The 27,466-nt window shown below is 38.9% G+C and overlaps 1 protein-coding gene and 1 long non-coding RNA gene across 2 annotated transcripts in view; one reads left to right on the top strand and one right to left on the bottom strand.

The window, feature by feature from the left end:
- Positions 1-1,054: 1,054 nt before the first annotated feature.
- LOC120889685 (uncharacterized) lies at positions 1,055-9,869 on the bottom strand. The gene is made up of 2 exons (XR_005733717.2): positions 9,397-9,869; positions 1,055-1,260 (listed from the first exon to the last, which is right to left on the bottom strand). It is a non-coding gene; the product is annotated as an uncharacterized LOC120889685 (long non-coding RNA).
- Stag2 (STAG2 cohesin complex component) overlaps positions 8,779-27,466 on the top strand; it is a 126,561-nt gene continuing 107,873 nt past the window's right edge. The window contains 1 exon segment of the mRNA XM_078034303.1: positions 8,779-9,080. The gene's annotated coding sequence lies outside the window, so the exon portion shown is untranslated.

Genomic DNA, 27,466 nt, shown 5'->3' with positions numbered 1-27,466 from the left:
ACAGTTTTTTTTTTTTTGCATTGGGAATCAAACTCAGGGGCATTCTATTGCTGAGCTACATCCCCAGCCTTTTTTATTTTGAGACAGTCTTATTAAATTGTCCAGATTGGCCTTGGGTTTGTAATCATCCTGCCTCTGCCTCCCTAGTCACTAGGATTATTTGTGTGCACCACCTCCTCCTGTAAATGAAGAACAATTGTAACCAAAATCATGTAAATAGTCATTGTTTATGAAGTAGCTACTAGCCACATATGGCTATTTATTTATTTATTATTATTTTTTTAAAATACTTTTTTAGAGAGTGAGAGAGAGAAAGAGAGAGAATTTTAATATTTATTTTTTAGTTCTCGGCGTACACAACATCTTTGTTGGTATGTGGTGCTGAGGATCGAACCCGGGCTGCACGCATGCCAGGCGAGTGTGCTACCGCTTGAGCCACATCCCCAGCTCACACGTACGGCTATTTACATTTAGGCTTTTATTTTTCTTGACAGTACTGAAGATTGAACCCAGGGCCTCTCACATGCTAGGCAAGCATTTTATCAATGAGCAATATCCCCAGACCTTTTCATCTTTTTAATTTTGATATGAGTCACACTAAGTGACCAAGGCTTCATCCTGTCTCAATCTCCTCAGTTCCTGGGATTATAGGTGTGCACTGCCATACCTGGTGTACATTTAACTTTTAATTAAAGTTAAATGAAATTAAAAATCCACTCCTTGGGGCTGGGATGTGGCTCAAATGGTAGCGTGCTCACCTGGCATGCGTGTGGCCCAGGTTCGATCCTCAGCACCACATACAAACAAAGATGTTGTGTCTGCCGATAACTAAAAAATAAATATTAAAATTCTCTCTCTCTCTCTCTCTCTCTCTCTCTCTCTCTCTCTCTCTCTCGCTCTCTCTCTCTCCCCCTCTCTCTCACTCTGTCTTTGAAAAAAAAATCCACTCCTCATTTGCAGTAGATAAATTTTAAGTGCTCAGTAGCTACATGTGACTATCATACTGAACAATACAGGTTGTAGAATTTGTCATTATTGCAAAAAGTTCTAATAATGCTGATCCAGATAATTATTTATTCTTCATTTCAATTCAATAAACATTTATTGATTTTCTACTATATGCTAACATTTGTTTGGTTATAACACATGTGAACAAAACACGATTATTATTTGCAAGGCATTGAGTTGGGTCTGTGGTTCAGTGATAGAGCATTTTCCTGGTATGGGTGACACCTTGGGTTCCATCTCCAGCACCACAAACTGAAAAACAAAAACCAAAACACATTATATTATTTTCAAGGCATTCAACATCTGGTAGGGACAAGATTTCCAAATTATGAGAGATTATTTCCATATGGGGACAACAGGAAAGGCTTTTTGGAGATATTCTCATTTAAACTGGGCATTTGGGGATGGAGAAAATTTGAATGGGGGAAATCTAGGAAAAGGAGAGAAACAGTGCAAGTAAAGATAGGGGTAGGAGAGTTCTTGGAAAACACCAAATGATTTAGTTTGTTTGGATTGTATGAAATAGGAATGGGTATATAGCTCAGTGGTAGAGCATTTACCTACCATGTGCTAAGTCCTGGGTTTCATTTCCAGCACCATCACACACACAGCACAGTGACAGTGGTCTGTCTTTTCTAAAAAGTCATCTGGCTACACACACACACACACACACACACACACACACACACACATACACACACACACACACACACATATTTTGCTGCTGGGATTTAATCCAGAGCCTTACACAGTCTAGGCAAGTGTTCTACCACTGAGAAATATCCCCAACCCCTCAACATATATTTTTGAGTGTCTACTCTATTTCAGAGTCTATACTAAGCACTGGGGACATAACAGTGAACTATACATATATTATATACAGAGTTCACAGTTATGAGTGATGAAATTGGGATAAAAGAGTGGAAGGTATTGAGAACTCCCCTAAAGAGTTTATGCTTTGGCTGGTACTGTGTCATAGGCTTGTAATCCCAGTGGTTCAGGAGGCTCAGGCAGGAGGACTGTGAGTTCAAAGCCAGCCTCAGTAACTTAGCAAGGCCCTAAGCAACTCATTCAGACCCTGTCTCTAAAAAAAAATACAAAATAGAGCTGGAAATGTGGCTCAGTGGTTGAGTGCCCCTGAATTCAATCCCAGGTAGCCCACCCTAAAAAAAGAGTTTATACTTGGTTCTTTAGGTCCTTAATACTCAGTGTGGACTTTAGACCAGCAGCACAGGTATGTCCTGGAAGTTTGTTAGAAATGAAAAATCAGGTCCCACCCTAGATTCAGACTTATTCAACCCGAATTTACATTTTAGCAAGATCCCCAGGTGATTCTTATGCACATCAAAGGTAGCAGAGGATGGTTGTAGACCCAGTGAATCAATAAAAATGTATGTAAGTGAGTGAGAAAGTGAATCAGGGAACAAGCAAGTAAGCACAAAGTAAGCTAGTAATCTAATCAGTATTGGATTGACCAGGAAAGAAGCTGGACATGGGACTATTACTGTTAGCTCAGATGAGAAGTGGGAGGGTTTGGATATAAGAGATATTGAATCTTTAGTATGTAGATATACCTTCAGTTCCTTTAACTCATAGCTTTTAATTAATTAAAGTTAGATGAAATTAAAAATTAAAATATTGCATACTATTCAAAATAAAAAGAAAAGTTCAATGAATCCAGTAATATGGTATTTAAAATGTCTTAAAAGGTGCTAGTTATTTGTTTTAGACAAGGCTTATTGGTATGTCTATTTCCTGTTGATACCACAGGTCCAAGGTCTACTCCTGAGTATTGTAGTATCAGGCTTTTAATCATATAAGCTCATATAAAGATGATGACAGGAATCTTGGAAATTAAGTCAATATATCCTAGTTCACAAAAAAGTAATTTGTAAACTACAGATTCAATGTATTACTTTGCAATCGACGGCTGGGCACATTGGTGCACTCCTATAATGCTAGCTACTCAGAAGTATAAGGCAGGATGATAACAAGTTCCAGGCAAGCCTGAGCAACAGAACTAGACCCCACCTCCAAAAAAAAAAAAAAAAAAAAAAAAAACAAGAGAGAGAGGCTGGGTAATGTAGCATGCCCCAAGGTTCAAAGCTCAATACCAAAAACAAAAAATAAACAAATTACAGTGTGACAGAGTAATTTAATTACATTTTCACAAATCAGAGATTTTTTTTACCAATTTTTTTTTTTTAGACTGGGTCTTTCTACATTGCCTAGGCTGCTCTCAAACTCTGGGGATCAAGCCTCTGAGTAGCTGGGACTGTAGGTATGCATCACTGAGTCCAGCTGACATTTTTTTCTTTCCCCCCACCTTTTTTTTTTTTTTTTTTTTTGTACGTGGGTAGTCATGGGGATTGAGTCCAGGGGTGCTCCTCAACTCTTGTTTCAGTCTCCCAAGTAGCTGGTATTATAGGTGATTGCCATTGTACCTGGCTCAAATTTTATTTATTTTTGGGGGATTGAACTCAGGAGTATTTTACCATTAGCTACACCCCCAGTCTTTTTTTTTTTTTTTTTAATTCTGAGACAGGGTTTTGATAGGTTGCTGAGAGTCTGGCTAAATTGCTGTGGCTGGCCTTGTATTTTTGATTCTCCTGCTCAGCCTCCAGGGTAGCTGGGATACAGGCATGGGTCACTATACCCGCCTGCATTTTTTTATTACCACTTTTTGTTTTGTAACAGTTTAGGACTCACAAAGTTGCAAATACAGTACAGAGAATGTCCATGTGTGTCCATTCTTCATCAACTTTTCCCAATGATAATAGTATCCATAACAGTGCATTGTGAAACCTAGGAAATCAACATTAATACAATACTATCAGCTAAAATACAGATATTATTAGGTTCTTCACCATTTTTAATTATTTTTTTGTAGTTGTAGATGGACAGAATGTCTTTATTTTTTAGTTATGTGGTGCTGAGGATCAAACCCAGTGCTTCATTCGAGCTAGACAAGCACTCTGCCACTGAGCCACACCTCAGTCCAGAGTTTCACCATTTTTCATGAACTTAAGTGCATATGTGTAGTTCTATGATATTTTATTGCATGTGTAGATTTGAGTACTCACCACCACAGTCAGGATGCACAATTGTTCAATCACTACAGAGAAACTCTCTTTTGTTACCCCTTAATAATCATATGCTTTCTCCAACTTCAATCCTTTTTAACCAATGACCTGTTCTCCACAACTATCATTTTGTCAGTTTGAGAGTATTATATACTGGGATCATAGTATATAATGCATTGAGACTGGATTTTTGTTTTTATGAGGCATAATGCCTTCAAGGGTCAATCAAGTTTTTGTGTGTATTAATAAGTCCTTTTTACTCCAGGTGTGGTGGCACATGCTTGTAAATCCCAATAACTCATGAGGCTGAGACAGAATTATCACAAGTTCAAGGCCAGGCTTAGCAACTTATGGAGATCCTGTCTCTAAATAAATAAATAAATAGGGCTGGGGATGTGGCTCACCGGTAAAGTGCCCCTGGGTTCAATCCCCAGTACTAAAAAAGAAAAAAAAAATCCTTTTTATTGCTGAGTAGCATTCCCCTCTATGAATATACCACACTTTAACTATTTACCTACTGATGGGCATCTGTGTTGTTTCTTGTTTCTGGCTATCACAGATAAAACTTTTATTAGCATTTGTGTAAACACAAAATTTCATTTTTCTAGGATAAGTGCTTAGGGGTAAGCTTGCCAGGTCATATATTAAGTATATATTTAACTTTATAAGAAAGTACCAAACTGTTTTCTAGAGCAACCGGTATGAGATTTTAAAACTTGTGTGTGTGTGTATGTGGTGCTAAGGACTGAACCCAGGGCTTCCTCCACACTTGGCAAGTGCTGTATCATTGAGCTACATGCCTGGTCCAAAATTTCAAATTTACATAAGTAACATATTATAAAAGAAAATTAAGGTAGCAATATATAAAGTAAAAAGTAATATTACAAGCCATGAAACTTTGCACTGCCTCTTTCCTAAAATGTAAAAGTTTTGTTTTCTATATATTCTTCAAGAATATTTTATGTAGGGCTGGGGATGTGGCTCAAGCGGTAGCGTGCTCGCCTGGCATGCGTGCGGCCCAGGTTCGGTCCTCAGCACCACATACCAACAAAGATGTTGTGTCTGCCAAGAATTAAAAAATAAATATTGAAAAAAAATTCTCTTTCTCTCATTAAAAAGAATACATTTTTTTAAAAAAGAATATTGTATGCATTTCATCACTCATAACTGTGAACTCTGCTGGGGGTAATATCTGTATAGTTCACTGTTGTGTCCCCAGTACTCAGAATAAAGCCTGAAATAGAGCAGATACTAAAAAAGTATTTGTTGAAGGTTTGGGGATATTTCTCAGTGGTAGAACTCTTGCCTAGCTTGTGTGAAGCTCTGAGTTAAACCTCAGCAGAAAAAGACAGTGGAATGAATCTGACCTATGTACATATATGAATATACCACAGTGAATCTCACCACCATGTATATCCACAAGACACTAATTAAAAAAAAAAAAAACAACTATAAGTAAATAGCAGAAAGATCAGTAGAGTACTGGCAAGGGAACAGGGGGTAGAAGAGAGGAGAAGGGGGAGTACTGGGGATTGAATTAGAACAAATTATACTCCATGCTTTTATAATTATGTCAAAATGAATTCTTTTGTCATGTATAATTAAAAGGAACCAACAAATCACTCATATATTAACAAATGGGATCTATTATACAAGCTATTTGCAAATTGTTTTTTCACATATATATTTATATATCATTAAATACATATACGTTTTTAATTTTTGTTTTTGGAGGTGCTGGGGATCAAACCTAGGGCTTTGCATGTTAGTCAAGTGCTCTACCAATGAGTTAAACTCCGAGCCTACATTTGTTTTAACGGAGGGCATAGGTCTCACTTTTGTGATACATCACAATTTCTTTTACCGACCCCTAATGGTGGCCATTTCTATTGTAATTTTCCATTATAAAATTATAATAAAATCTTTATATATGTATATATCTGTGCAATTAGTATGAACATATCTGTAAGATATATTCCTAGGATTGGAATTATTAAGTCAGTTATGTTTTTTTTTTTTTTCTAAGATACAAATTTTTTTCTAGTCACTGACTCCACCCCCAGCAGTAGGGATTGAACTCAGGGCACAGTACCAGTGAGACACATCTCCAGCCCTTTTTATTTTGAGACAGGGTCTTGGGTATGTTCTTTAGGGCCTTGCTAAGTTGCTGAGGCTGGTCTGGATCTTGTGATCCTATGCCTCGGCATTCCCAGCAACTGGATGTACAGATAATTAAGACTCAGGTTGTTTTAAAACTGTGATATATTTCATTTAATGTCATTTTTAAAAACTTTGTCCTCAATTTTGAAGAGTGAATGCCTTTAGTCTTTCAGTATCTTAAAAACTAAACACCATTTCTTAGGATAGGACTGGGACATATAGCATTGTGAACTGCACATATTGAAGGCACCATAAATATTTTATTGAATAAGCTTTAGCAAAAAGAAAAGAGGAGCTACTGTGAAACATTTTTAAGTGTCAGTATAAATTTGCTACAATAATAATTTCGGGTTATATTAGTTAAAATTATTAACTTTCAGTGGTATTTTTTACAAAATAAAAGCAAGTTAACAAGAACTTTTCAATTTTGTTCAGAGGGCAAAATTGTTTTAAATTCTCAGTTGTTACACCATGAACTTGACAACATAAATTTACAAAATTGATGAAAAACTGTACCATGTATTGTTTGGAGCAGGAAATCGGTAGTTTTTAGCTAATAATAAAACAGAAAAAAACCCCAGGAAATCATTAATATCACTTGATAGTAAATTGGCACAATTGAACTAAATTAATGTAAAACGATTTGGTACATAGCCCAATTTTCCTATTACTTCAAGTGGAATTTTGCATTAACTTATATAACTGCAAAATTTCCACTACTCCTTATTTAATGTTCTAGCTGCATCATTCTGTAACTTGCATCTATTAAAAACTGTATCTTTTTGTATTCTACCGAAGATAGTCTATAAAAGAAATGGAAATTTATTTTGAATAGTATTGCAGTTTTCATAGTTTTAGAGGTAAGTAAAAATGTCTCAGGTTTTATTTCTTATTATTGATATTTAGATGTTTCTGTTTAACTTTTATTGTTCAGTTGATTAAATATACCATATTTCTTTTTTTAAAGTTGCAGGAAAAAGCCAATGAGCACAGCAGATGAGAAAGAAACTAAGACACAGACGTGGAAGGAATATAATTTAAGGACTGAAACTAATCATTATACTGCATTAGGAATGCTTTAGATTTGATATAGGGTGAAATCTGCATAATTCACACAGAGCTCACACGATTTCTGTTATTAAATACGTTTTCTTGAAATTGAAATATTAAAAAAAGAAACAGAAACTAAGAGTTTTTAACCAAATTCGACTTTATCAGTATAGGAGCTGCTATAATAGCAACAGAGACACTGTTAAGAGGTCACTTCTTTCTGTCCTAGGAAAAGCAGCACTTCCAAGAGAGAGGCCCTCCCCGAGTTTTTCTCCCGCGTGTAGAGAGCGCTTGGCAGTCAAAGGTCCAGTACGCTGGTTTTGAATAAATAATAACAGAAAACAAGGGTGATAAAGACTTGAATTAATGGGTGATAGTGGTGGAAGGAATGGAAGGAGTGGTTTCATACTTCATTTGTATTGCGGGGATGATTGGGAGGCAGGATAAGGAACCAAAATTCCTAACACTGTCTGGAGGCCGCCCACGTTTCCAGGAAGGCAGTGGACGCGCGGGGGAGGCGGGGAAGACCGGTAGGTACCCCACGACTCCTTTCCCCGACATTTCCATTTTCTTCACTTCGCTCCGTCCCGTCTTTCCTCTTCCGCCCCCAGAGTGGCGAAGAAATTTGTGGAGCGCCTGGCCTAGCCTAGTAGCCCAGTTCCCTTAAGTCTCCTAGATCCTGGAGATAGAGACCACGTCTTGGAACAGTGAGTTGCAAAGAAAAAAAAATATTTTTTTTCTTTTCCAGTACTAGGTCCTTCTGTTAAAGAGATCAGCTCCCATTTTTCTCCACTCGAAGCAAAAAAGCGAAACAAAACGCAACAAAAAAACTCAAGCCCGTTAAATCACTTAGGATCAGGTGCCAGAGTTCATCGAGTTGGGTTCTTCTCGTGGGAAGTAGGGAACACAGTGAAGCGAGAGTCCTGGAACTAGGGCCTCATCAGTTCCTTTGCTGCGGACAGTCAGAGGGGACTTTAAGGGTGATGTCCTACTGGGCTGCCACCTTGGGGCTGCGCGAGGGGCGGAAGAGCCAGGGCAATGAGTCCCCGAGTGAGCCCAGCCTTTGAATTCCCACGGCCAGGGGCTCTGCCGGACGTTCCTACCGCCCTCCACTACACACCTTCCCCTCCCCCCCCAGGAAAGACAGAGGAACCCTGGTGCCATCGAATCCCTGGTGGAAGCACGTCCTAACGAATGAGTAAGTCAGGCGCGGGCACGGCACCTTGTTTACCCCACTCGGCGGCGCGCCCCTGCGGGCGCCTGGTTTACAGAAGGCGTCGGAGACGCTGAACCCGGGAGTCAGTCGGCCACGATTGGTTGGTGATTGGGAGGAGGACTCTGGGTGGGAGGGCCAGAAGCCAAGTATTGCAGTGGCAGCTCTCGGCCGCTAGATGCCGCTCCCTCCCAACAGGAGCCGGGCGCGTGTTGGTGGCCGACAGATGGCGCCTGCGCGTTCCATTCGCCTCCAAGTCGCCGAAGAGCGAACACCCCAAACAATCCCGAAGCGCCACCAAAAAAAAAAAAAAAAAAAAAAAGAAAAGAAAAAAAAAAAAAAGAAAAAAAAAACCCGCCGGATCCGACCGCCACTTTCAAAACCCCCCACCGCTCTAGAACCGCGGGAGCTTCCGTCCCTGAGTAGAATTCGAGGGTGTAAAGAAGAGGAAGGGGAAAAAATCTTGTACCAGCCCAGGGGTGAAGAAGCCCCCGGCCTGAGAAAGAAGGAAGGAGTGGGGGAGGCGAACAATCTCGTTGCTGCCTCTGTGTACGCTGAGGGGGGAGGTAAGTTATAAAATGGCGGAGGCGAAGCTTCTAGAAGTTTGGAGGGGCACCCGGAGGGCGCGGGGCCCACCGTGAGGTGTGTATGGTTGAGACAGGGCGACAGACAGGAGTTGGGAGGGAAAAGAGGCTGGGCACTCTGTTGCCATTTAATTTCCCTCTCCGCTTCCTTTGCCCCCATGGGGGGCCAGCCATGGAGTGAGTGTTTAAGTCCAGGCGGGGAGAATCTTCCTCGCCCCCGCATCACCCCCAGCCCTCCTTTCTACCAAGTCGGCACCCCAACACTTCCAAGGAACTTCCAGCCCCGCTTCCTCCCTACCTCCTACTCCTAGAGTCGCTTTCTACCGCAGGACTCTTCTTTCCGACTACCCTCGCTGAAGATTTTCTCTTCCTTCCCTCGCCCAACTCTCCCTCGGGGCCTCTACGGAGGACCCCCCCATGGGTGGCCCAAAATGGAGAACGCGGAGCAGCGCAAGATGGAGGCTCCGCTTCTCTGTGTAGCATTAGATTTAGGTTCCTTTTCTCCGGCAGGCTCTTAAGCCTAGGAGACCCAAAACTGGAGGTGGGGTGGGGTGCGAGCCTTAGTCGGGGGAGGCAAGCTGGGAAGGCTGTAACTGGGGTGGGGGAGAGCGCGGTATCGTGGAGAGGGGAAGGAAGAGAGCAAAATGGTGGTGCTGGGAACTAGGGGGGAGGGGAGAAAGAGGAGGCTCAGTTGTGTATATTTGGGCCTCGGACCGAGGGAGGCGAGGGAAAATCTACTCTGATCACACCCCTCCCTCGTGCCCCCTCCCTTCTCCCTTCCCCTCCTTCCCTTCCTCCCTCCCCTCCCCTCCCTCCCTCTCTTCCTCCCTTCCTAGAGAGGGAACAACATTCATGTGACGGGCCCCTCTGCTGCTCCCCCGCCCCATCATCTCCAGCGCGTGGTGGGGGAACTGCTTGGGAAAGCGGTTGGCATCGATCTCTCCATCCCTTCCGAGGCCCGAGTTCGGTCAGTTTTCTTAGGGCAACAATTTTATAAATAGGCTGGGGTCTGGCGGCGTTGGCCCCCGCGCGCAGACCTTGCCCCGAAGGGGGCCCTGCCTGCCTGGCATGGGCGGAGGGGGGAAGGGCGGGAGTGGAAGGCTGTTTGTTGGGGGGTTTTGGCGCCACTTTTGTTTTAGTTTTAGTGCTGCTTTTCATTCCCACCCCCACCCGCACTGTCTTTCTCAAGGCACGAACTGAGCTGATCCTTGCCCCAGGTAGGCAGCCTATGCTTTTTCCCTCCACACTTTTATTCTTGCTTGAGGGCGACTTTCTTTTTTCTTCTATCACGTATCCGGAGATCTGTGGACGGCAATTTTAGGACGAAAAGGGTCGGATGGGCCATGGGCGAGAGAAGGTGTGGGAAACAGCATCAAGTAGTTCCGCAAAACTTTGAGCCCCGTTCCCATTTTCTTCTGGCCTAGAACCGTAAACGTATTGTTGATTTCGGCCTTTTTTTCCCCTCCCGTCGCGAGAATGTCTTGTTTTGCCTTTAGTTTTTTATAAACCGCTGTACTTTCGACATTTAGTTTCCGCTTCTTCTCGGTGTATATGTCATTTTATTTTTAATCCTTGAGTGTAATGGGTTATCGTGTGATTTTTCGTGTTTTAGTGTTGAGCGTTAATTTTTAATATTGCATTAGTAGTTTCATCCGGTCTGTAAGACTTTCTCCTTCGTGGCCTAGGATGTTTTTTATGTTGTTGCCTACCACCCCCCACCTTCCCTCTCCCTCCTCCTTTCTCTTGGATGTAGTTTTGAAATTGAGGGTCATGGCTTTTGGTTAAATGGTTATTTACAGCTTACAGGGTATATCTGTTAGAAACTTTTGATCTGTAGGGTTAGGTTTAAGCAAACGAGGAGCTTGTGTTGGTTTGCAATGGTTCCTTAAAATGCGCGGGCCGCTTCCCCCCGCCCCCCCCGTAAAGCCCCAATCTTCCCTTCACACTGGAGTGTAAATTCCATACCCCTTTTCTCCCACGGACCGCCGTATTTCACAGCAGCCACACCCTGTATTTGTCTCTGTGGATTGGACTCATTATCAGCTTAATTTAGTGACTCTTAAACCACCATGATGGGACTTGCTTAAGCACGAAGCTTCTTTTCCTGTTTAGTCCTAGTGGTTAGTGTCGAAAGAGGAATAATCGAGGTTTCTTGATGAAACCTGGTGCGGTCCAAGCTCTGCCTTTTTTCTGTTGTCTTTTTTCCTACTCCGGGCTGTTGGCGGTGTCAGCACCGCTGCTGGGGGCGGGGGGTGGAGGGGAGAAAGAGTCGGGTTACCGAAGTGCGTCATTCCTGGCTCTAGCAGGGCCTGCTCGGGAGCTGCTGGTGTTTGTTACTGTCCTCGCAGCACTTTCCTGCCAACCTTCTCTCTCTGCGTATTGGTTAGGAGCAAAAGCAGGAGGCGGTCTCCTAATTCTGTCTGTAGCCTAGCGCGTTGCGTTTAAGGGTATATGTGAACTTATTTTTTTAAAAAAACACCGGCCCTGGAAAGTGGATACATTTCTGTTTAATGACATGCAATTCAGGTAGTTTATAGACTTGCTTTCATAAGTTTTCCAATGAACAGTGGGGTTAATTTTGAACATTTTAAACCACTTAGGTTAAAATGCCTGGTTTTCTTGCTACATTGATATCAATCTATAATTAGGGATCAGAAAGACCAGTTAAGGCGTTTAAGTGTTCAGCGGTTTTTCAAGTAGTTGAATTGTAATTTTATGACACAATATGTTAAATAGTCTGTTTTTTTTCGTTTTGAGCTAAGGTGCTATGTGAATATAACCTAATTGTAAATGTTTTAAGTTTGTTTTCATCATATATTCTTACTTATTCTTTAGATATAATTTAGAATATATCCATGGAGTTTTATGGACCTCATTAAAATTGTTGTAGATGGTTCTTTTTTTTTTTTTACCGAATTCTTAGAAGAAGTTTATCATTTTATCTAGAAGTTGTGTAGGCTGCCTGTACAAGTTACATTGTTAGATTCTGGACTTCTTAATCTGTTACTTTGATACTTGTTATCTTTGGGATTTTTCTCTGTATTTATTGAGCACACTGTATTCCTCTTTTTCTCTTTTTTTTGAAGATAATATTGAGGGGAGGGTGTGGGTAGGAGGTAACGATGAAACAAAAATGGCCTTGAGTTGATTATTGTAGCTAGATGAGTACAGGAGAGTTCATTGTCACTCTTATGCTATTTTTGTGTGTTTGAAAATTTCCATAGTTAAAGAAAAAAAATTTGGAGAAAAATTTCCAAGTTGGTTTTGCAATCTTGTAATGACTTAAATTTATATCTATGTATCAGATATTTACATGGGAAACAGCCTTGTGTATAAGTAATTTCACATGCCTGGCATATGAACTTTCAAAAAATATTTAAACTGAACCAGTATAGAACAAGCAACATGAATTCTTTTAAATTGGTTGAACTTTAACTTAGTTTGAATGTATTCTACTTTTAGTTTCCTTTTAAGTTCTTTGAAAATAGGAAAATTCCATTTGTAAGTTTAAATATTCTGCTTGGTGTCTATTTCATCAATTTGGAGTTACAGTGAGTCAGTATGAAAGGGATTTACTATTAATAGGAGGGGCTTTGGCAGTTAGAGTAAGACACAGTGGAAGGGATTGGGGTGCCATGGGGAGCATTCCTGGTAAGAAGATCAAGGTAGCTGAATTCAGTTTCAGTATTTGGTGTTTAATGACTGGGTAGAGAAACAGATTGGAAAAGAAATGTACTTATTACCCATTCCTTCCCACTGTGAAATAACTGTAGTATTCTAAGGTATCAGAGACTGGCAGGGAGGGCAAAGCAGGTTTCCTTTTTTAAAAAATAATATGAAAATGACTGTTTTCATTGAAAATGACTTAAATCATTCCCCCTTCAGTGATCTGGTGCTGTAACTAGTTAGAAATTGATATTTATACTATTTTTATTATTTTCTCTAGGAATATTTTTACCATTACCCATTAGTAATAAAAGTTCATTGCAATTAAAACCCTCAAACTCCTATTAGTGTGTTCTTGAACTTCTACTAAAGTCTAAGGTAAGTGCCTTATTTTCTGCAATTTTGTATTGTCAGGTTTATTCCCCCGGTTGTATTTTTGAATATGTCAAAGTTCTGAAGAAAATACAAAATATTTAATTTTTATGTTTGGTAAAATGTTCTCTTATAATTATTACATTAAAATTCTACCCCATTCAGGGAAAACAACATTTGTCATCTGGTAACGTTAGTCTGTTTGTATGTTTCATATTTCAGTTTTAGAAAGATATTAAAGGAAGATAGATTACACATTTCGACTTTTTATTCCTATGCAAATACTTAAGTAGATGATTGTGGTATCAGATTTATTTTATTGTGGTGAGGCAGTAGCTAAACTACTAAACCAACAAATTATGAGTTTGGTTAACTTTGAAGTTTATTTAATTTTTTTTTAAGTCTGCTGATAAGATTTTGTTGAAATTAAATTCTGTATTTCCTTTTTATTGTTTTCCTTTATATCCTTATCGACTTTTGTGGTTGCCTGAAAACCTATGAATTAAAATAGGGTAGTTGGGTTGAGAGGAGCAGGTTCAAGCTCAGATCTGTTCCTTTGGGAGTATAGAGTTAGATGTGAAGATATGCCATGGACAGTTTGGTAATGCTTAATATTCTGCATGTTTAATATTACCCACAGTCGAGTGTGGGAAGGTAGTAAACACTAAGTGTGTGTATATATACACACACACACACACACACACACATTTTGGCTTTGGGTTCTTTTTTAGGAAGGGTTCTTTTAATAGATGGAAAACTTCATTTTTTGATGCTGCAAGTTAATTTAAAAAAATATATATATTGTCAATGGGCACAATACTTTTATTTTGTTTATTTATTTTTATGTGGTGCTGAGGATCGAACCCAGTGCCTCGCACCTGCTAGGCAGGCACTTCACCCCTGAGCCATAACCAAGCCCCACAAGTTAACTTTTGAACTTAAAATTTGTATTAAATTAAAATTTGTAATTTACTATATAATGGAGCACTATTTTGGGAGTTGAGTAACAAAGAAAAGGGATGGTCTTAGATATGAGCATTAGCATACATGAAAACATGATTAATTGTTGAAGAGTAAAAAAGTCATTTTAAAATTACAGGCTATTTTAGCAGTTCTTCATATTTTTCTACATTTGATATGTGCCCAGGACTTTTAATGTATGCATACAATACTATGGCTGTATAACAATTCTTTATATCATTTGGATATCATAAGTGGTAGTTACTGCATGTTCCATGTGGCAAAGATAGGAGAAAACAAAATTGTCAGTTGGATTTTTTTTTTCTCAGTCTCCTGAATCGCCTTCTTTGCATTTAACTCAACCAAATATTTCTTTGGTGTAAATGGTGTTGGTTTGTGGAGTCTGATTTTTGTATATGTGCATTTAAAAAGTCTACACATCTTCAGCAGCTGTGGTAATCTGTTTCCTGATTTGTGCTTTTAAATATATGCTTGCTAGAGCATTTGGATACTAACTGGTACACACCAAGAAGGTAGTATCAGTCAAGAGATTATTGAAATTATTTTACACTCTTCCTTCTTAGGATGAAAAATGGTATTTTTTTTAAGTTTAATTGTATTGGAAAATACATGACTAGACTGCATGAGATGAACTAGGGAAATTTCTATATGCTTTGGATAACTTAATGTACAACTCAGTTCCTTTATAATAAAAAACAAGTTTTGTTGGACATTGTTGGGGCAATGAGTCTTCCTTACAGGTTTTCAAGAATAACATTGTTGTAATAGGGTATGACCTAACTTTTGAAATCTGGAATATTCAAAGAAACATACTGTCATTGTAATTTGAATTCCTTTTTGAGTGTAAACAACTGTTTTAACATAAATTGTTTAATCTTCTCAGCTACCTTGCAAGATAGGTGGTCCTTATCAATTTATATATGAGGAAATTAAGGTTCTAGAGAGTAAATGACTTGTCCCAAGTCACACTGGATTAGCCTGGGCCCAAATCCTTTTGTGCTTTTTTTGTTAAGCTCATTTGTTTCCCTTATCTGGTTTAGGTCATGGTCTATCACTGGAAAGCATGCATCATTATTTTAATTTTGTAAAACCAAGATATTTTTCTGTGTATAGTATAATACAGAATTTCATTCAGGGTCAGGTGAATTGCTGCTGGATGAAAGGGGTGTGTGTGTGTGTGTGTGTGTGTGTGTGTGTATGTACGTGTGTACATATATATGTGTTTATATAGGAATGAATAAAATATTATGTACCAGTTTGTAAAATAGTTGAATTAAATCTGAACCCTTCCCCCACTGGAGAGTGTACCCATTGTCTCTCTACCACTAGATATATATCCAGCACTTTGAAATTTTTAATCAGGGCTGGGCATGGTGGCCAATGCCTGTAATCCCAGTGACTCAGTCTGGGAGGCTGAGGCAGGAGGATACAGTTTAGGAAGACCCTGTCTCAAAATTAAAAATAAAAAGGGCTGGGGATGTATCTCAGTGGTAAAGTGCCCCTGGGTTCACTCCCTAGTACCACAAATTAAAAAAAAAAATTGAACAAAGTCTCCCCTAAATTGCCTAGGCTGTTCTTAAATTTGCAATCCTCCTACCTCAGTCCCATGAGCTGCTGGGATTACAGGCATGCCACACTGCCTGGTTAAGATTTTAGCTTCTTCTTATTGTCCTTTTTGGTACTGGGAATTGAACCCAGGGCCTCACACATGCTAAAGTGCTCTACCATTGATCTGTATCCCCAGCCTAAATCTGATCTTCAACGTTGTCTGAGCATACTTATTAAATTTATGGGATAATATGTTGAATTCTTGTTTTTTTTTTTTTTTTGGGTATGTGGGGGGAGGTCATACTATGGTAGTACCTAGAATAGTTTTACAAGATTTTTTTTCTCTACTTTTGGTCAGTTATGCTCTGTCCAAATAGTTCCTCAGTCCTTCAGCTTGTTTCTTGAATGGTTAGAGTTGAGTTAAAAATATAGGCTAATAATGCACTGCTCTGGTTCTGTAGGGAGATCTTTACCCAGGGGTGCTCTACCACTGAGCTATACCCCCAGCTCTTTTTTATTTTTAATTTTGAGACATGGTCTCACTAAGTTGCCCAGGCTGACCTTGAACTTGTATCCCTTTTGTCTTCACCTCTCCGTATTTGGAATTACTGGAGCGTGCCACCGTGTACTACTCCCATTATTTAATGGTACCTATATCTCTCTTCAAGCCAGGCACAGTGGCACATGCCTGTAAATGTAGCTGCTTGGTAGACTGAGGCAGAAGGATCAAATTAGACCTGTCTCAAAATAAAAAAGGGTTGGTTTTGACTAAGTGGTAGAGTTGCTTGCCTAGGATTTGCAAGGCTCTGGGTTCAATCCTCAGTTACCCCCCCCCCCAAGTTCTTGTTGCTTCTGTTATATATCTTTTGTTTGCTATTTCTATTTTAGTTCATCTTTTCCCCTTTTTTTTTTTTGGTTTTTATTTGTATCAGGTGATAAATACTATCAGGAGCCCAGGTTATTAGATTTATTAGTGATCAATATCATTGTCTCAGTTTTCTTCCTGTTTTTCATACACTCCAATTAGAATTTTTCTTATTTGAAGGTGTGCATGTTGGATTTCTGACCTAACAAATTAGTGGAGACCAGGTCAAACTGAAAAAAAAAGTTTTTATGTATGTATATATTTATTAATACATACATACACACTTCATAGTCACAAGGTGAGTTTATACAGTTAATGTATTCCCTTTTAAGTTTCATCCTGTAGGAAATAGTTTTTCTAGGAGATAAACAATTTTCTACCCAAACTCTTCAGTATTGAATCTTTATTTTTATCCATATTTCCTCTTTGTATTCTAAGAATATCAAGAATGGGTATACCAAGACAATTACATTCTAAGGCATATATTGTATGTAATGTATTAGTTTCTCTACTGCATTTTGTTTGTTGTTGGTTTTGGTACTGGGGATTGAACCCAGGGCACTCTACCACAGAGCTACATCTCTGACCCTTTATTTTATTTGTTTATTTTGAGACAAGGTCTCACTAAGTTGCTGAGGCTGGCCTTGAACTTGTAATCCTCCTGTCTCATCATCCTGAGTACTTGGGATTACAGGTGTATGCTACTGTGCTGGGACTCTTCTTCACATCTAGAAAAGTAGTTAGGTATAGGAAATAGCCACTCAAATAATTTTCTGAGTTCTGTAGTTAACATGAGGAAACATGGTTGAGAATGGCTGCCTAAATATTAAGCGACTTGGATTGGCACTAAGCATACTTTTACTTTTCACAGTAATTTTCTTGTTAGTAACCTTAATATAGTATCTTAAAATTCATGATAAAATGTGAATGCAGTTGATGATATTGCCATCTCTGTGGGATAAATTGGTTAGTGTTGATTTCAGTCAGTTAGCAATACTTATTTGTTTTAAAGAATTGGAAGTGGGAAGTTAAATACATAATTTTATTTGTAAAAAGGATTATTGTGGGAGCTCTGCTCATTATGCAATTCAAAATCTTTTCTAAAACTTATTGGCAGTGATCAATATTGACAGTAACTAATACTAACTGGACTCTTATTATATGTCAGACATGGTACAAACACTTTAAATGTATTCACTCACTTAGTCCTCATTACCCCTTGAGGTACGATGACCATGTGATAAGCATGATTCATTGTTTAAGCCAGTACACTTTTTTTCCCCTGGTGATACTGGGTATTGAGTCCAGGGCTCTACCATTGAGCTACATCCTGGCCATAAGCCAGGATACTTTTGAAAGTGAAAGGGGACATTAACCAGATGACATGCTGGGATAATAGCATAAACTAGGACTGTCTCACAGAAACTGGGATGTATGATTGACCCTAATTAATACCCCCCCCTTTTTTTTTCCAGAAGAGGAAAGTGAAGCATAGGGAGGCCAAGTAACTTGCCCAATTAGTAAGTGGTATGAAGGAATTTGAAATCCCAACAGATTTCTATGGGCTTGAAAATGATTTAAATTACTTTTAATTGTTGTATTTTGAGAGTTTGCTTACTTTTATGCTTTGAGGGAAGTTTTTATTGGTACAGGGTCAGTAGTAAAAGATAAGATAGTGTTTTTTAAAACCCAGGAGAATTTCTAGTTGGCTTTTTTCAAGTGACTTTAATAGGGTGATTATAGATAAGTGTTGAAAAGCAACTTCCTCAGGTCCCCCTGAGTGAAACAAAACAAAGCACTCCATCTGAATTTTCCTTATATATTATTTAGGTTTCCTTTACCATTTTCTTAGGAAATGGTGGATTGATTGTATATTTCATGGGTCATCTTGAGAAGACAGCTGAAAGATGAGAAATTACTTTGTGACTAGAGAGAATAGTATTAGAAAAGAAAGAACGTCCAGTTTAGAGACTTACCTGAAGTTAAACTGATTGCATAACAATTTGAGATTTATGCCTTGTAGAGATTGATGTGTCATTTCATAAAATCGATAGTCCTCTTGGGATTGGGCTCAGTGGTAGAGTGTGTGTTTTGCATTTTCAAGGCCCTATGTTCAATCCCCAGTAGCAAAAAACAACAAACAAACCCATAAATAAACTCCACTTTTATTTATGGAAAATTTTGTAGGTATTTTGTATTTTTTGTCTTCTTTGTTTGTGGAGTCCCATTCCCCAAAACTTACTGAAGGTGAATTTGAAAGTGGAGAAATGATTTTGGCACAAAGATGGACCCTACTGTATTGTAAACTAAGATTTTTTTTCTTGAGCCCTGGTGAGTGATAGAGATCTGATTGAAAATATTTCGAGTTTTTTTCATACTTGGCTGTTTTAATATTTATGGAATAATTTCTTCTTTCCCCTTAGAGCTAGTTCAGTTTTGTAGGTGTTATTCTGTCTCACCAACATGGCTGAAACATCATTAAATAGGTTTCTTTATTTATTTGTGGTACTGGGAGTTGAACCCCAAGGATGTTTTACCACTGAACCATATCTCTAACCCTTTTTATTTTATTAATTTTGAGACAGATTCTCATTAAGTTGCCTAGGCAGGACTTGAACTCGTGATCCTCTTTCCTCAGCTTCCTGAGACTCTGGTATTACCCATTAAATTTTTTTAATGTGTGTGTGGGGTCTAACCATGTTGCACAGGCTGGCCTTGAACTCTTTTGTTTTGGATACTGGGGATTGAATTGGATCACTAGCACTGGATCACTGAGCCACATCCCCAACCCTGTTTTGTATTTTATTTAGAGACAGGTTCTCAATGAGTTGCTTAGTGCATCACTTTTGCTGAGGCTGGCTTTGAACTCAATCCTCCTGTCTCAGGCACTCCAGTCATCGGAATTACGTGTGTGCGCGCGTGTGCGTGTGTGCCCGTATGCGCCACACTTTGCCTTGAACTCTTGATCCTCCAGTTTCTGCCTCCCTAGTAGCTAGGATTACAGGTGTGTACTGCTATGCCTGGCACAATTTTATAGTCCCCTGTTTTTTTTTTTTTTTCTCTTCCTGATTTTCCTTAAAATCAGGAAAGAAGAAACAGCTTAAAAGAGGACTATGTTTCTGATTAGGTTAAAGAGTTTATGGGTTGCATAGTGACTGGTGGACAAAATATTTTTGGGGGGATTTATTATATGAAATTAATGCAGTTCTTAAATTGTATTGCTGGTTTTCAAGCTGAAGTTCATGGATGGGGTGAAATTCATGAGTACTCAAATGATGTGTAAGGTGTGCATTTTAACAGATTCTCAAAGGTTCATACATTGTTAAATAATTTGGTATTTCAAGTGGGTATTAGAGATAGGATATAAAATGGTATACTAGATTATATAATCTCTGCCCTCAGGGAATATTGTTAGTTGGACTTTATCACCACAAATGGATTAAAAGTTCCTATTAAAAATATTACATACTGGAATTGCTCCAGATTAAAAAATATTAAACTAAAACCAATAACCATTGACAAAGTGTTTTTCCTTTTTTTTTTTTTTTTTTTTTGGCGGTACTAGGGATAGAACCCAGGGCCTCCTAATGTGCTAGGGAAGTACTCTACTGCTGAACTATACCCCCAAGTCTGCCACCAATGCAGTTTAGTCATAAATGTCCTTAATTTGAAATTAGTGACATTTATTTAAAAAATAAGTATGGATCTGAAAAACTTTAGGGGAAAAATGACAATTGAGAATTCTTATGTAGGCTTGGAAAGCTTCAGCCTTTGGTGGTTAATAAACTAAGTTGAAGGAGTCCATGATGATCTCAAAGGTTGAGGCCTTATCATGGTTCTGTGTAAAACCAGCAGGCAGTCAACAATGACTTTGTTAGCTGGGCATGATGGCACAGACCTGTACTTGGGAGGCTGAGGCAGGAGATTGCTTGAGTACAGTAGTTGGAAGCCAACCCGGCCAACCCAATACCACCAGTGGCTTTGTTATATGGGATACTCTTTTCTATTTATTTTGGTACTGGAGATTGAACCCAGGAGTGTTTTGCCACTGAGCTACATCCCCAGCCCTTTTTAGTTTTTATTTTGAGACAGGGTCTTGCTAAAGTGCTTAGGGCCTCACTAAATTGCTGAGACTGGCTTTGAATTTACAGTTTTCCTGCCTTATCCTCCCAAGTTGCTGGGATTACCAGTGTGCGTCACTGTACCCAACTAAATGTGAATTTTAAATGAGGATTTAAATTTATACATGCTCACATTTTAGTTTTTGACCTTGGTTGCTTTGTTGTAATGTTAACTTGAATTTGGTGGGGTGGACTACCAGGGATTGAACTCAGGGACACTCAACCACTGAGCCCCAGCCCCAGCCCTATTTTGTATTTAATTCACTTCACTGAGGTGCTTAGTGCCTTACCCGAACTCTCCATCTTCCTGTCTTAGTCTCCTGAGCTGCTGGGATTGCAGGCATGTGTCACTGTGCCTCGCTAACTTGAATGTTTTGTAGTGGTATATAATGCTTACAGATTTATTCTCTATATATGGCACACACAGTTATTGAAGTTTGGTGTGTTTGAAGTATTTTCAGGATTGGGATGTGTGATTTCTAATCTTTTTGCCTTTTCAAAAGCAAAAAAGAATTTTTCCACTCACCAGTGTATCTGCTGCCTTTTACCTAATTTGCAAATTTTATGGTGACTAAAATATTACTATAAAGAACAAATTTAATATCCTCTTACTAAAAAAACAGCATTTTTGTGGTCTAAAAAATAATATTAAAGATATTTAGGAACATTAATATTTAAGAACTTCGTTCAACAATAAAGGAGAGAAAACGTAGGAAATATTAGCAGAGCCATAATATTTTTCCTTTGGGATATGTTTCTCCCTATTTCCACCATTCATTCAGGCCAAAAAAGACATTCCTTAGACTTTAGTCCTGGCAGGAAAATTAAGAAAGTGGTGGTAGCCATGACTGGCAAGGAAGCAGAAGTATGAAGGTATGTTTTTGAAAGCAAACTTGTCAATGACAAATGGATTTTTCCAGTTCTGAGTATATGTACTTTTTTGAGTCTTGATTAAATATCAATGCATAAAGTGCTGCTATTCATTAAGGAGTATTCAATAGTTGCATTCATATTTGGGTAAGGAATCATTTGGACAATATGGAATTTTATTAGGGAAGTTCCTATAATAGGGATAATAATAGAGATTATTTCCTAATTCTTTGAAGTTAAACTGAAGCAGTTATTCAAGAGTGCTGAAAATTAGAAAACCTGATTTGAGGTAATTTTTTGTGTATAAAAAGATAGTGTTTAAGTATATAATATGAGTGGATATCTAAATTTATCTCTTGTAAATAGATTGTTAACTTTCTCAGTCTAGGAACCATGTTTTTATTTGATTTTGAGTTCTGGTCTTATTGTGCAATTTATATTGCACAGCTTCTCAAATGGTAATTGCATTAAAACCTTAGATTTTCTAGAAATGCAAATCTGGATTATAATTGCATTATTAATATTCACATTGAGGAGCTATATGTTGTAAGAATAGTCAGTTTCTCCCACTTGGCTTTGCATTAATGATAAAGTTTGTATCTGACAGGGTACCATTCACAGAATCAGCTTGCTAAAAGGGCAGTTTGTAGTAGGCTTCCAAACATTCAATTTTTTGTTTCTTATAACAACTTTGGGAGGTAGTTGGTGTTTTTTTCATTTACTGAATTTCAGAATGGTTAAATGACTTGCCCAAGATCACTCAGCTAATAAGTGGCAGAACTTACTTTGAATGTAATTCTGTCTGATTCCAGAACTTTTTTATACAGTGATACACTGCCTCCCAGTGGGATGATTTATGGATTTCATAGTGATGCCTTCTTTGGAGAAAGAAAATAAAAGGAGACAAGGTTCCTAAATAGGCAGGACAGAGGAAGAAGTTCTCAAAGAATTTAGAAAACTAGCAGATTGGTGGGCAAAAAGCTTATTTTCTTCTGAGAGCTGATGGGAGGATAAATCATTCTCAGTCTGAAGTTGTGCAGGATACATTTTATTTTTAACAAATAGCTAGTGATACCTAAAAAACGGTTGGGTGGAGGGGAGAAGATAGTTTGTTATATTGTACTTTTTATTCTTGGTAAAGTGACATTTGAAATAATTTTAAGGACTTAACTATTTTATAATAAATCTTGAAACAAAATGTTATCCAAAGCATTGTTGGTTTATATCTCAGCTTAAAGATTGTGTTTCTACTAGAAAGGAAGGACAACTATTGCGTAGGAACAATCTGTTCAGGTAAACTGGTCTAAATCAAGCAACATGAGGGTGTCAGTTTGTTTTCTCTTACATTCTCCTCCCGACCTCCCATGCTGGACCTTGCACATGCTAGGCAAGTGCTCTCATCCTCATCCACCCACTAGCTTCTCTTTTGTGCTGCTTTTTCACTTCTTGTGTCTTTACACTTTCTGAAGTTCTCTATAGAAACTACAACTTTTTAAATTATTACTTGTTATTTGCAGGGGGATATTGGGGATTGAATTCAGAGGTATGTTACCATTGAGGTACATCCCCAGCCCTTATTTATTTATTTTTTTTAATGAGGTAACTTTTTTTATAACTTTATTTTTTTTATTCGTTATGTTTTATGTGGTGCTGAGGATTGAACCCAGTGCCTCACATGTGCGAGGCAGGCACTCTACCACTGAGCCACAACCCTAGCCCCTTTTTTATTTTTTAAGGCAGGGCTTCACTCAGCTGTTTGGCTAAGTTGCTGAGGCTGGCCTTGAACTTGAAATCCTTCTGCTTCAGCCTCCCAAACTGCTGGGATTATAGCATTTTGATGATGGTTTCCTTATTTTACTTTTATAATATTACTACTTATAGTAGATAATCCTATATAGAGGCACTGAAATAGAAAAACATAACCAATTTAATTCTCCTAACAACCCCTGAGCTAGGTATTGTCATTATTGTCTATTTACTGGCAAGGAAACAGATGTAGGGAATTTAAACTTGCCAAGGGACCTAGGAAGTGGTACCTAGGAAGTGGTAGAGCCTTGATGTGAACCCTGACATTGTGGCTACCAAGTCCACGTTCTTAGTCCCTCACTATCATAATGCTGCTAAGTAGATATTAATTTGGATGATTTTCTTATTTCGGGTGTATTTTAAGTCTTCTATTTAATTGTGGAGTATGTTTGTGTATCCTTAAGATAATTTTAGGGATTAGCAAAGGGTTGGGCAAATCTGATTCTCAGATTCCCCAGCTGTAAACTAGATTTAATTTACCTGCCTTTAGGTTATTATAGAGATGAGATAACAATAATTTTTCTTAGAGTTTCTTTTTTACTTTTGGTACCAGGGATTGAGCTCAGAGACACTTGACCACTGAGCCACATCCCCAGGCCTATTTTGTATTTTATTTAGAGACGGGGTCTCACTGAGTTGCTTAGCGCTTTGCTTTTGCTGAGGCTGGCTTTGAACTCAACCATCTTCCTGCCTCAGCCTCCCAAGCTATCCATGTCCTCTTTATTCTCCATAGCTCTAGTAGTATCACACATGTTTACATAGGTTGTCTGTTTTCTTATGCTAGAATGTCAACTCAATGAGGGCAAGTTTATTTGTCAGCTTTGTTTGTTGCCTTCATTCCAGCTCTTCATAACAGAGCTTGGGACTTGGTAGCTATTTAATACTCATTGATTGAATGCTTTTTTTTTAAAATGTTATTTACCTTTGCAATTAAATTAGTACCACCAGAAACCACATGTGTGAACAGTACTCAAATGGGAACCAAAGGAACTGTTTTTTTTTTAAGAGAAAGAGAGAATTTTTAAATATTTATTGTTTAGTTTTCAGCGGACACAACATCTTTATTTATTTGTATGTGGTGCTGAGGATCGAACCCAGCGCCGCGCACATGCCAGGCAAGCGTGCTACCGCTTGAGCCACATCCCCAGCCCGATTGAATGCTTTATGTAGTATCCTGAGAAACACTAGACTTATGTGTAAGATATTTCTGAAGTAAACTTATTTAATCTTTAATTGATCTATGGCAGGTGCTTGGACCTGTTTGGCGGTGGAAGTCAAGAGATAGCTCTCATATTTTTTGAGGTCTGTTCTCATGAATTGCCTTGAGTTCCAGGAGGAGGATATGCCCTCATCTCAGTTTCTAGGTGTTGTGGAGCCTTTTATCTCTCTTAGCACAGGTCTGCCTGAAAGCTTCTTCATTCTTTTTTTTTTTTTAGAATTTTTTTTTAATATTTATTTTTAGTTCTCGGAGGACACAACATCTTTGTTTGTATGTGGTGCTGAGGATCGAACCCGGGCTGCACTCATGCTAGGCGAGCGCGCTACCGCTTGAGCCACATTCCCAGCCCTGAAAGCTTCTTCATTCTGTCTTAACTTTCAGTCCCCCATTTTGCCTAAAGATTCTTCGTGTGACCATTTATAGTATGTTTGTGATATCCCGAGCATGGAACTAGATGTGAAGCAGAAAGTTGGCTTTAAGCAGGAGGATATCTTGGTAGGAGATAATAAACACAACATAACATACATTCCTGGGTACATACATATGTGTGTATATTAAAGAAATATTGTTTTTCAAAACTTATAGTAATTGTGTTTTAGTTAGTTTTTAATATTTTGATAACAGTCTTTTTTCCTAATGTCTTGGAAGGCATACCCTTTTTGTTTTTGTTTCTGCTTCTTGAGACATATCTTGTATATAGTTGAAACAAGGTAGTGCTAATATTGTGTTTGCATCCAAATGGTAGCTGTTTTTGGAGAGAAAGAAGTGTTAAATAAATAAAAAGTAAAAGTTATTTATTTTTTGTACTGGGGATTGAACCCAGGGGTGCTTTACCAGTGAGCTACATCTCAAGCCCTTTTTATTTTTTGTTTTATTATGCCTGCTGAAATGTTAGATTTTAGATACTTCAACCCTAAGAGGTGATTGTGTGTGTGTGTGTGTGTGTGTGTGTGTGTGTAGGTGGTCACTATCCATAGAATAGTTGGTATTTTTTTTGAAAAAAATTTTTAAAATATTTATTTTTTTTTTTTTAGTTTTCGGCTGACACAACATTCTTGTTTGTATGTGGTGCTGAGGATCGAACCCGGGCTGCACGCCTGCCAGGCGAGCGTGCTACCGCTTGAGCCACATCCCCAGCCCAGAATAGTTGGTCTTAAGAGTAGAGAATGTAAAGAGCAGAGAGTTAGGGGACTAAATCTTATGGTTAACTAGGCAGAGGAAAGAAGTAGAACCATTGATTGAGTGGTCAGGTAGGATGGAGAAAAGTCTAGGATAATGTAGCATATACATCCTGATCATCTCTGAATTTGAAAAGAATCCAGATGGCATGTTCTCCCATCTGGGAGACACTTCTAAATTGTATAAAGTATAAAAACTGTTTCAATTATGTCAAGTTAAAATTACCATTCAAGTTAATATAATCAACAAACTTATATAGATTGTTTTCTTTGTCACTTCTCATGGGAGTTGGGTTTTTCCACCCTGAGTCCCAAGTTACCAAGAATAGGATTAAGCTGAGAAGTGGCCAGAGATAGGAAGGGAGGGTTTGGGTTAGGGTTGGGTTATTTGGTTTACTGCATGTTAAAAAGTGAAAGTTTTTTGCCTCAGTGTGGCTGGGCACAAATCACCAAGCTGCCACAAAGCACTTGTATGTTCTAACAGGAAACTTTATTGCCCAAACTCCACCAGCACTCCCATGCACACTCCCGGGATCTCTCTCAGCTCTCCCTGGGGCTCCAGGCCTACCCCACTCAACGGGAACTCCAAAGTAGGGGGGGGTGGCAGCGGTGGTGGCGCCAAAGTAGCTGCCCCGCCCCCCAGGCAGCAGGAACCACCCTATTCCAGAGCCACCCTATTGCTGGACAGCAGGGGTTCATATACAACTGAATACACAGCTTCACCTCTCAACCACTCCCTTCTGGCAGAATGCCATGCCGTCATCCTGTCATCCCTGTCATCCCGACTGGGCTGTGGCCCTCAACAGTTTTTGTGCAAAACTTTTATATTAGTGTGGATAACCAAATAATTGATTCTACTTAAATATGCGAGTAATATTAGGATAACATAATGCTGTAATTGATATCTTTTTCAAAGTAGCTGTTATATGATTGAACTTGCTGGAGTCTATTTTGAAAAGGAAAGTCTTCTCATGTACTTCCATGTGAAATAAGTATATAGGCAACAACTCAAGTCATTTTATTTTTAGACTGAAACTTCAGTCCCCCTAGGACTGAACCCCAGGCACTTCACCGCTAAGCTAAATCCCAAGTCCCTTTTATTTTTTACTTTGAGACAGGGTCTGGCTAAGTTGCTAATGCTGGTACTAGGGATTGAATCCAGGGGTTCTCTATTACTGAGCTATACCCCCAGCCCTTCTTATTGCTGGAGACAGGGTCTCATTAAGTTGCTGAGACTGGCCTTTAACTAGCTCTCCTTTTGTCTCAGCCTCCTGAGTCATTGAGATTATAGGTACCTACCACCTCACCTGGCTACATTCTGGTCTTATACAGCCATTACCACCATCAATCCCCAGAGCCTTTTCATCTTTCTGTAATAAAACTATATAACTAGGCACGGTGGTGCATACTTTTAAACCCAGCTACTTGAGAGGCTGAGGTAGGGGGAGTGTGGGTTCGAAGCCAGCCTGGACAATTTAGTGTGACCCTGTCTCAAAAATAAAATAAAGGGACTGGGAATGTAGCTCAGTGGTAGGAGCACTTGTGCAGCATGTGATTTCCTTGCTTTGATCCCCAGTATCTGCTGAAAAAAAAAACAAATAAAAACCTGTACCTGTTGATAACTCTCTGCTCATGACTCCAATCCCCAGTCTCTGTTAACCACTGTTTTCCTTTTCTGCCTCTGTATTTGACAATCCTGGGTACCTCATCAATGGTGGAATCATAATATTTGACATTTTGTG

This window comes from Ictidomys tridecemlineatus, chromosome X (genome assembly GCF_052094955.1).
Source record: "Ictidomys tridecemlineatus isolate mIctTri1 chromosome X, mIctTri1.hap1, whole genome shotgun sequence".
NCBI lineage: Eukaryota > Metazoa > Chordata > Mammalia > Rodentia > Sciuridae > Ictidomys > Ictidomys tridecemlineatus.
Note: the sequence above shows the minus strand (reverse complement) of the source record. Positions and strands in the feature narration are given on the sequence as shown.